This window comes from Erythrolamprus reginae, chromosome 2, assembly GCF_031021105.1.
Source record: "Erythrolamprus reginae isolate rEryReg1 chromosome 2, rEryReg1.hap1, whole genome shotgun sequence".
Lineage (NCBI taxonomy): Eukaryota > Metazoa > Chordata > Lepidosauria > Squamata > Dipsadidae > Erythrolamprus > Erythrolamprus reginae.
The window spans coordinates 281056928-281064311 of record NC_091951.1 but is presented as its reverse complement, the minus strand read 5'-3'; positions in this window follow the sequence as shown (position 1 = coordinate 281064311).

Here is a 7384-nt window from a genome sequence, read left to right as displayed (position 1 = left end):
GATTATTTTGTCTTTTATAAAGATAGGATGTTTTTGATGCCGTTGGAGAACATATAAATAAAATGTTCTGAAAAGTTTCAGGTGCAAACCATCACCATCCACCTTAAAATGAAGAAAAATTAAAAGGATTATTTTTTTTAAAAAAAAAGGCTTTTAATAATTCCTTATCAAGAGGTTTCCTGCTTGATCAGAGGCTTGGATTAGGAGACTGCCAAGGTCTCCTCCAATTCTTGTTATTTTGTTATTCTGAAGCGATGGGGACTCTGGAGAAGGAGAAGTTTTTATACTAATTAAAAAGATGTTCTTTGTGTGATACGTACTTTTCTAAAATGTCATGCTTTGAATCTTGGTAGATGGGGATAGTTTGTCTAAATGATGACTGGAAATATAATAGCAGTATTTATTATTTATTTATTTATTAGATTTGTATGCCGCCCCTATCCAGTAAAAAGACAATATGAACAAATCTAATATTAAAAGTAATGTAAAAAACCCCAATTTAAGAAACTAGTAAATAGTACTGCAAGGAATGGGTGATGATTAAAGTGAAGCCCTGGAGAATTCAGTGAAAGTATGGATATCATTCTCCAAACATTCTGAGTATGAATAAACGCACCATTTGCAAAGAATCTCATCTTGCCTCACTCTCATCTCATCTTGAAACCCCAGATAAAGTTTTCTGTTTAATATCATGGCTAGAGGGTGAGATATTGTGACATAGTACAAGATGTTCCCCAACATCACCTTTGGGACACAGACCGGCAGGAAATACTAGGATTACTGTAAACAGTGACCACAAGATCCAATTCTGCCATGTGTTTTAGAGTTCACCAAGAGGTCCAATGAACTTGAGAGCCAAATCCTTCTCTCCTCCGTCTCTCTCCAGCTTCTAGAGTAACTAATCTATGAAAGTAACCAAAGAGTTTTAGGATTGTATCCAGGGATGCGCTACTGCCTGGACAGAAGGGAATGTGGTGGGGTAGTGAAAATGGAGCTTCACTCCAGAGCACCCAATTTGCATTGAAAGATGTTGAAAGAAAATGCAGGGCGTCCTGCATAAGCCACATCCACAGTGTGGTAGTAAAAGTTTTGGTAGCCCTTCACTGATTATATCCTTGCAAAAATCTACTTCTGAACAAGTAGGGAAGATAGGTAGATTTCACCGCTGTACTTTATGTATTGCAGGGGCTTTTCTGAAACTTTTTCTCAAGTTGAGGAACCATTGTGGAAAGGGGCCCACAGTAATTGCAAGATTTCTTGATTCTCCATTTACAGCCGAAAGTAATTCTCTCTTTCCTATATACAGCTGACAGTGTCCAAAATCTTCAGATGCCACCTCTCCCCCATCCTTGACTGTTCAATATAAATTAAAGAAGTGCAACCTGTGATCCCAAGTTATAAACAGCCTAGATCTACCAAATCTGTGCTGCAACCAAATCCAGCTTATTATTAATAAGTGGCAGCAAAACAGTCTAGGTCATGGGTAGGCAAAGTTGGCTCTTCTATGACTTGAAAGAAAGCAAGTAGAATGCTTGGCTGCATAGCTAGAGATATAACAAGCAGGAAGAGGAAGATTGTGATCCTGCTGTACAGAGCTCTGGTGAGGCCACATTTGGAATAATACTGTGTTCAGTTCTGGAGACCTCACCTACAAAAAGATATTGATAAAATTGAACAGGTCCAAAGATGGGCTACAAAAATGGTGGAAGGTCGTAAGCATAAAACTTATCAGGAAAGACTTAATGAACTCAATCTGTATAGTCTGGAGGACAGAAAGGAAAGGGGGGACATGATTGAAACATTTAAATATGTCAAAGGGTTAAATAAGGTTCAGGAGGGAAGTGTTTTTAGTAGGAAAGTGAACACAGGAACAAAGGGGCACAATCTGAGGTTAGTTGAAGGAAAGATCAGAAGAAATGTGGGAAAAAATTATTTTACTGAACAAACTTCCAGCAGATGTGGTTGGTAAATCCACAGTAACTGTAATTTAAACATGCCTGGGATAAACATATATCCATTGTAAGATAAAATACAGGAAGTAGTATAAGGGCAGACTAGATGGACCATGAGGTCTTTTTCTTCCACCAATCTTCTATGTTTCTATGTTTCTATGTTTGTGGACTTTGACTCCCAGAATTCCTGAGGCAATCATGCTACCTCAGAAATTCTGGGAGTCCACATAGAAACATAGAAGTCCGACGGCAGAAAAAGACCTCATGGTCCATCTAATCTGCCCTTATACTATTTTCTGTATTTTATCTTAGGATGGATATATGTTTATCCCAGGCATGTTTAAATTCAGTTACTGTGGATTTATCTACCAGGTCTGCTGGAAGTTTGTTCCAAGGATCTACTACTCTTTCAGTAAAATAATATTTTCTCATGTTGCTTTTGATCTTTCCCTCAACTAACTATTCACATGTCATAGAAGAGCCAACTTTGCCTACCCCTGGTTTAGGTATTCACTAATATTTATTTTTATTTATTTACTTTATTTTTTTTGTCAAGTACGTATTGCTAGTATACATAGATATAACCAGGGATGGGCAGCAGGCAGGACAGGGTGGAACGCAGTTCCACCAGTAGAAATGAAGCTGTGTGTGCAGCTCCAGCTGATCGGCGGCTGTCACTTCCTAGATTACCGGTCTTGTCTTGGCTCTCCTTTTTTCCCCTCCTGTTGCTGCTGTGTCTGCACTCCTTGCTTTTTTCCTCTTTCCTCCTTCCAGGCCTCGGACGAGCTTCTGTTTCTCCTGCCCGGCTCCCCTCCAGCCTCCTGCAGTCACCTCCCGCCTGAGGTGCAAGCAGAAGGCGTGGATGGAAACGGCGCTGGCAGCATTTATGCTTCTGGCAGCACCTGTTCGCCTAGGTACACAGCCTGATGTGGGGGGGGGGGGGTGACCCAGGAAGGAGAGCACGGGAAACACGAAGCAAATTGTCACCCCAGTGAGTGACGCTGGTAAGGTTGTAAGTTGAGGACTGAACAGTTCACTTGAACGATGATGATTGTTCAAGCCACTCCCACTTGATCACATGGCTGGCAAGCCACTCCTACCCAGTCACATGACCATTGAGCCACACCCACAAAATAAGCCACACCCATAGTGTGGCAGTAAAAATGTTGGCTGCCCATTGCTGGATATAATACTGTTTATATACATGAGATGGGTACTAATAAGAGGGAAACATTAGGACAGGGATGGTAGGCACACTGGTGCCTGTTAGATATTGATAAAACGAGGCAGATGAGCGGCTAACATAGAATGTCTTTATTCCATTAAAACGAGTAAAACAACAGAACGAACAGCAGGTTGAATGCAACGTTGAAGGGCTGCAATCTTCCAGCTCTTGAAATATCCCGCTCTCACCAGTGGTGACCAATCAGATGGGCTGGACCTCCCACCCATAGAACTGACCAATGGCATGCAACCTGGCTATTGCCAAGATGCAATATTAGCCCTTTTTTGTGCAGTGGTTCAGTCTCCAGGCTAGAAGCTGGGAGACTGTGAGTTCTAGTCCCTCTTTAGGTGCAAAATCAGTCACTTCCTTAGCCCTAAGAAAGAGAGAGTGGCAAACCATGCAGGAAGAGTCCAGGGAGTTGTCATGAATCAGTACTGACTTGATGGTGAGCACACGCGTGTTTGTGCATGTGTGTGTGTGTGCATGCATGCTCACACACCTACATGCACAGAGTCTTTAAACTCCTTTAAAATTTGCTTCTGGATTGTACTGCTTGCCATGACAAAAGAGAGAAAAAATTACATAGATGGAAGGTAAATTTATTAAAAGTATTTAGAAATGGGAATTATTGTTTAAATAGCCCAAACCTGATGCTTATGTTCATCCTATCCATGTTTTATCCTTGCCTTGCCAAATTTTTCAGTGTGACTCTAGTTTTGTCCTGAAAGCCAGTATGTGATTCTTAATCTTAAAAAGAACCTCTGATATTAGTTCACATGTAACTTAATAATGACATGTAATGGAAGAACAAGTAAACAAGCCACAAAAGAATTCTACAACATGTTGTTTAAAGAGGTTCAATTAATAGTTGTCAGCAAGAAAGAAAAAAGGAAAGGAAAGAAGGAAAAGAAAGGAAGGAACGAAGGAAGAAAGAAAAAAAGAAAATACCATTCAATCTGACATTTCTTGCATTCTGTAAAATATTTTGAGTTGGAAATAGGAACTACAGTTCCACACATATTGATATGGAGTAAATCCAGTAAACACAGTGAGATTTATTATTAACTAAACATGCATCAGATTACGCCGATGCAAGAAGATCGAAATAAAGCAAGGTGCATAATTTCACTCTAATTATTGAGATCAGCGCGCCGGTTTGTTATAACAGTGAATTAAATTGGTATTTCTAGTACTGCCTTGGGCACAAAGCCAGCTGGATGATTTGGCCCAGTCACTCTCTCAGATCTAGCAATGGCAAACTATAGTTGTCCAAAGAAAACTGCACAAACTTGTTCAGGCAGTTGCCAGGAGTCAATCCTAATTCAAAAGGGACAAAAACAATACATACAAATCAGATTGGACGGAAGGAAGTTTTATAGTTCCAGGCTAGTTACTGTCTTCAAGTTTCAATATCTTCATTATAGAAGACTGACGGCAGAAAAAGACCTCATGGTCCATCTAGTCTGCCCTTATACTATTTCCTGTATTTTATCTTACAATGCATATATGTTTATCCCAGGCATGTTTAAATTCAGTTACTGTGGATTTACCAACCACGTCTGCTGGAAGTTTGTTCCAAGGATCTACTACTCTTTCAGTGAAATAATATTTTCTCACGTTGCTTTTGATCTTTCCCCCAACTAACTTCAGATTGTGTCCCCTTGTTCTTGTGTTCACTTTCCTATTAAAAACACTTCCCTACTGGACCTTATTTAACCCTTTAACATATTTAAATGTTTGGATCATGTCCCCCCTTTTCCTTCTGTCCTCCAGACTATACAGATTGAGTTCATTAAGTCTTTCCTGATACGTTTTATGCTTAAGACCTTCCACCATTCTTGTAGCCCGTTTTTGGACCTGTTCAATTTTGTCAATATCTTTTTGTAGGTGAGGTCTCCAGAACTGAACACAGTACTCCAAATGTGGTCTCACCAGTGCTCTATATAAGGGGATCACAATCTCCCTCTTCCTGCTTGTTATACCTCTAGCTATGCAGCCAAGTATCCTACTTGCTTTTCCTACTGCCTGACCACATATTTCATTTCTTCATTAATCACATATTTATTATAACACCCCATTCAACATGGAACAGTTTATTAGCCACAAACAGCTCATAGGTTTGGAATCTTTAGTTATGAAAAAGGTAACAACCCATGTGGGGGGTGGAGAAGTCACTCCAGCCAATTTCAACAAATTACCTTATTAGACTTTCAAATAATTTTAGTTTCCATAGCCACCAAACTGACCTTTGTTTAATTGGCTGGAATTCTCTGGGGTGAAAGAAGGGCTCTGCAATTTTCTTTCTGAATAAGAAATCCATCTTCTAAAGTTGACCAAACATGCTGGCTATCAAGTTTCTAAAATCACAGCCATCGATGGGACGTTGGGGAAAACAGTCCTGAAATTTAGTACTGATTAATCAAATCAGTGAATGATTTCCAGTCTCACTCTGTGTTGCCCCCCTCAAACTTTAGAAGTGAAACGCAGTTAGGTTTACCCTTTATGTGATGCCAGTTAATTACTGTTAATTAATTACTGTGATTAATTAATTCTCACTTAAGGGATGTCTGATGGCTTAAATAAGGGTTGATCCACTGATGTCTGCTGGATTTTTTAAAATGCATCTCCCCTTTTTATTTATTTATTTATTTATTTATTTATTTATTTATTTATTTATTTATTTATTTATTTATTTATTTTGTCCAATACACATAGTAAAATACATGATGAAGGTTATAGAGGAGATACTCATAGTAAAATATATCTAAGAAATAATAGAAAAGAAGATATAGTAATAGAACATATCAATGAAAGAATAGAAGAAGAGATATAGGAATAGAAGAAAGGTATAGGAGATATAGGAGAGCAATAGGACAGGGGACGGAAGGCACTCTAGTGCACTTGTACTCGCCCCTTACTGACCTCTTAGGAATCTGGATAGGTCAATCATAGATAATCTAAGGGTAAAGTGTTGGGGGTTTGGGGATGACACTATGGAATCCGGTAACGAGTTCCACGCTTCGACAACTCGGTTACTGAAGTCATATTTTTTACAGTCAAGTTTGGAGTGGTTAATATTAAGTTTAAATCTGTTGTGTGCTCTTGTGTTGTTGTGGTTGAAGCTGAAGTAGTCGCCGACAGGCAGGACATTGCAGCATATGATCTTGTGGGCAATACATAGATCTTGTTTAAGGCATCTTAGTTCTAAGCTTTCTAGGCCCAGGATTGAAAGTCTTGTCTCGTAGGGTATTCTATTTCGAGTGGAGGAGTGAAGGGCTCTTCTGGTGAAGTATCTTTGGACATTTTCAAGGGTGTTAATGTCTGAGATGCGATATGGGTTCCAAACAGATGAGCTGTATTCGAGGATGGGTCTGGCAAAAGTTTTGTAAGCTCTGGTAAGTAGTGTGAGATTGCCAGAGCAGAAGCACTGGAATGTCTTCATTTTAATGTTTTTGCCAAATACAGTGGTACTTCTACCTACGAATGCCTATACTTACGAACTTTCCTAGGTACGAACCGGGTGTTCAAGATTTTTTTGCCTCTTCTCACGAACCATTTTCCACTTACAAACAAGGCAGGGAAAATTTTCTTGGGGCCTCTTTAGGAATCTCCTGGAAGGAAACAGGGCCGGAAAAAGCTGGGAGAAGCCTCTGTGGGGCCTCTCTAGAAATCTCCTGGGAGCAAACAGGGCCAGAAAAGGTCGGAAAAAGCCTCCCTGGGGCCTCTCTAGGAACCTCCTGGGAGGAAACAGGGCCCTGTGGTTTCCCCAATCGCACACATTATTTGCTTTTACATCGATTCTTATGGAAAAAATTGCTTCTTCTTACAAACTTTTCTACTTAAGAACCTGGTCATGGAACAAATTAAGTTTGTAAGTAGAGGTACCACTGTATGAGGAATTAGGACAGAGAAGCTTTCCAAATACCGCAGATCTGCTGGAGTACAGAACATATAGTGTATATTCCTTAATCCATTTAGCTGATAGCTCATGTATCTTCCTCACTTTTGAGAAACTCTGCAGGCCCTAAAGGAGGTTTGCAAAATACTTCTATGACATTCCAGAATCTTCCATTAAGTTGTAAAAATCTCAGGGTAGCAGAAATTTTGCAACCTACTTTCTGATTGTGGTAAGCTTCCACTAACAAGTTTATAACCGCAGATTAATTTTCTACTTCTGAGAGCCAACTTCTTTTTAAAATATGCCTTT